The sequence below is a fragment of the Numenius arquata genome, chromosome Z (assembly GCF_964106895.1).
Source record: "Numenius arquata chromosome Z, bNumArq3.hap1.1, whole genome shotgun sequence".
Classification (NCBI taxonomy): Eukaryota; Metazoa; Chordata; class Aves; order Charadriiformes; family Scolopacidae; genus Numenius; species Numenius arquata.
In genome coordinates this window covers 47,208,300-47,212,360 of record NC_133616.1, presented here as the reverse complement: position 1 = coordinate 47,212,360, position 4,061 = coordinate 47,208,300, and positions in this window count along the sequence as shown.

Genomic DNA, 4,061 nt, shown 5'->3' with positions numbered 1-4,061 from the left:
CAAACTTCCTGCCTTTTTTATCTTTATTTGTGTATTACTGCAATCCACACTATTTTGTGTAGGCCATAACTTTTATATGTCAGCACCAGCTAAAATATAATTTTCCCCTTGGCTTTGTAAGGAAACGGAGCTTGTGTGGTCATCCTATTTATGTATCCATTGTCAATGTTTGCACTCACGTTTTTGAACTTTTTTCACAGGTTGCAAATAAACTTGAGAGAAAAGGAAAAATCTAGGCAGATAGTTGCATGTAATATTTAAATATCTGCAGTCTTTGTTTTGGCATCTGTCTTCGTTGTACAAAGATAAAAGGAAAGCATAGTTCTTATGTTTCTGTATCACTAATAATTTATAAGCCATATATAGCTGTTCTTAGAAGTTAGTGGTACAAGAATATGCTTGTTACTTAGTGTAATGTCAAATTGACTGGTATAGCACTACTTTTATTTTAATTGTTCTTAATTTAGGTTAATGTAAGTATGCATATTAATGATTTCAACTCAACAGACTATTTATATTAGTCTGAAAATAAAAACAGACTTTAAAGTAATTATGATGGTTATGTTCTCCACCCCCATTTTGCCAATCCATTTTAATTGCAGCTATCACTATTCTTCTAGCAATTGACCTGTGAAATCTGAACTAGTACTCGTTCAGAAATGCACCAAACAAGGCATTTATCTTGTAAACAATTATAACACTGGTTTAAAAAAAAAAAAAAATCACATAGTTTTTGTCACTGAATAACCATTTTCCTTAAGTAATGATTCTTTTTTTCTAATGGGTAATTCAACAATATTACCTTTCTTGTCAAGGACATACATGATCTTTTCTTTATTGGTGGGGATATCTTCAAAGGTATAATACGACTTGCTTTTAAAAACCAACTCCCATTTCTGCTTTTCATATTGCTCCCAGTACAGGTTGAAAATGGATGCTGAATTCTGACACCTACTGCCACCTCTCTCCACCTACTAAAGCAACTACCCAAGCAGACAGAACATATTTAGTCTATGATTACTAGTTCATTTGCCTAATCAAGTCTTTTAAGAATCCAAATCCAGATACACAATGTGTAAATTTTTCTTTTCTCTAGTATCTGCAAATCTAAGATGACATGTAAACTCTTAAAATTCATACATTATATTTTAGCACCTAGAGACTGTGTTTATTTCTGTTGGGGTTTTGTTGTCTGTTATGGGGTTTTTGTTGCTTCTTTTGTTAGTTTGTTTGTTTGTTTTTAATGCTAATGAAACTATACCTTTTATTGATTTAGAAAAAAATCAGCTAAATGTTAGAAGCTTGCATTTTTTGTGAACAAAGAGTCATTTAAAGATATCTGTTTACTGAAACAGTTTCAAGATGAGAATTAAATATCCAGGAGTTGAATTTATATAAAGCATGTTTAGATTTATGTCTAAATATTTCCTAGCCAATCAAATTTAAATATGAGAAAGCAAACTAATTATTAAAGACTAATATATTATTAAATAATTATTATTATTATATTATTAAATAATATAAATATTATTATTATTATTGTGAGATAAAAACAAAAAAATTTGAGTATACAGTATGCATTGATTCTATTATTGCCAAATGTTATCTTTGTCTAGACACGTTATATGACTAAGAAGGAATTATGAAAGAAAGGGAACTGAAAAAAAAAAGAAACTTTTCTAATAAAAGATATATAATTGAAACATTTTTCTTGATGAAACTGGGTGACAACTATGTTGAAGATCTGGGCGTTTTTGGTCAGTTTCTGTAGTTGTTCTTTGGCATTGCAACCTTTGCTGTGGGAGGCGTAATTGGAATGCAGAGGGTGTGAATAAAAAAAAGTGCAGTAACATAGGACTGAAAGACATGTAGGTTTCCAGATGAAACTGAATTTTGTGAGGTAGCTTGAAGCAACCAAAAGAGACCATGTGGCCCTGAAAGCTGCTTCTTTCCCCCAGTTGTCTAAATGTTTCTTTAGAGGGATAGGGAAGAGAGCAAAACTCCAACTCCTCCCCTCTCCCCAAACTCTGCATCTTCTGCTCTGCACTATTTTGACTTACCATGTGCACAAATCCTTACCTGGACTTATCTCCTTTGTCAGCAGAGAATACAAGCATAGTGATGTCCAAAATCCTATTTAAGGAATGTTATAGAATTCAGAAGTAGAAGATAACTAGAGTCAACTCTGGTGACAATTTGACACTTAAATGTGTCAAGATCCCTTCTTTGCTGAAGAAAAGCATTATTTTTATTAAAAGCCATGACAGCAGGGTCTCTACTACTAGCAGAAGTATCATATAACAGTGTCATCCAATAACTCTGTCATAATCCTAGTCACATGCTGGTTTTCACATGCATACAAGAAAACAAAGGAGAGCTGCAGAGTTGTGAATCAAGAGGTGACAAAAAGGTGGCCAAGTAACAGGAGAAAATCTAAAAATTGTTGGAGATGGAGAACTCTCATGCATGAAAGTGATAAATAGCATTAGCACAATAATGATAATATGCAGGGGAGGAAGGGAACATGAGCAACTGGAAAATGAAAAATGTGTGTGCAATAAGGGGCAGACCACAGACCTAGACATGGCTTAAGATTAAAGGGTAAAGGTATAATTTAACATATGTGAGCTTGGAGCTTACTCTCCAAGAAAAGAGGAGTTAGAATTTGATCAAAAGGACTGGCAGCAACATCTTAGTACAGTTTATATGAATGATCTTTCTCCTGAGCAGTGGCAGATTTAGGATTCTAAAGGTGGGAGAAGTTGGCTGTTACAGCAGGCCACCCAACTGCCTGTCCTGGTTGCAAAAGAAAAGCCCTCAAAGCCAAACAAAAAACCCAGCAAAATCTTTCCTCCAAGAAACAAACTACCTTCTCCCCTAACAGTAAATAAATCACTGTTACTCTGCAGTTCATACCTTTCTGAAGTGCTTAATGTGATTGGTTGAAATTAGTGCTAAGCACACATTAAGTATACAGGGAAACGGATTCCAGGTTCAGTATGATGAACATTATTTTGATTGTGGAGAATGAATGTATTATGATTTTTCTTGGGAGAAGGTAAGTTAATTTATTTTTTAAAAAATCACATAGAATTTATTACAGAGCAGGGAACTGGTTGTGAACATAAGGGCAAAAGCAGAATTTAATGTTAGGGGCTAGGAAGTGGTTATGAGAGCGTGTCTATTTTCAGGTGATTATTGATGAGAATTGAAAATAGCTTGAGTGCATGCAATGAATGGATTTTTTTCTGAGAGATAAACTTGATTAGCGTGGGTTTAAAAGTGGACAACTGGCTTTGGAGTTAATTTTCAGTGACTGAAAAAGAAGAAAAGGTAGCTGCTGCACTGGAAGCTGAAAAAAGCATCACCCTGAAATAAAATACAGAATACAGTCAGGCAAAATAGCCAGCAGGCCTGTGTGGATGAACAAGGAACTGCTGGACAAGCTCAGGACCAAAAAGGAGGCTTATAGAGGGTGGAAGCAGGGACGGGTAGAATGGGCAGAATATAAAGAAACTGTCTGAGTGGCCAGGAACCAAATCAGGCAAGCGAGAGCCCAAGCAGAACTAAATCTAGCCAGGAACATAAAAAAAAATAAGAAAAACTTCTATAGATATGTCAGGGACAAAGGCAAGACTAGGGAAGTTGTGGGCCCTCTCTGGAAGGAAACGGGAGACCTGGCTTCCCAGGATATGGATAAGGCTGAGTTACCGAACAACTTTTTTGCCTCAGTCTTCACTGGCAAGGGCTCCAACCACACTGTCTAAGTCACGGAAGGCAAAAACAGGGGCTCTGTGAATGAAGAACTGCCCACAGTAGGAGAAGATGAAGTTCGAGACCTCTTAAGGAACCTGAAGGTGCATAAGTCCATGGGACCTGATCCATCCATGGGTCCTAAGGGAGCTGGTGGATGAAGTTGCTAAGCTGCTTTCCATCATGTTTGAGAAATCGTGGCAATCTGGTGAAAGTTCCTTCTGACGCGAAAAAGGGGAACATAACCCCGATATTCAAAAACGGAAAAAAAGGAGACCCAGGGAACTATAGGCCAGTCAGCCTCACGT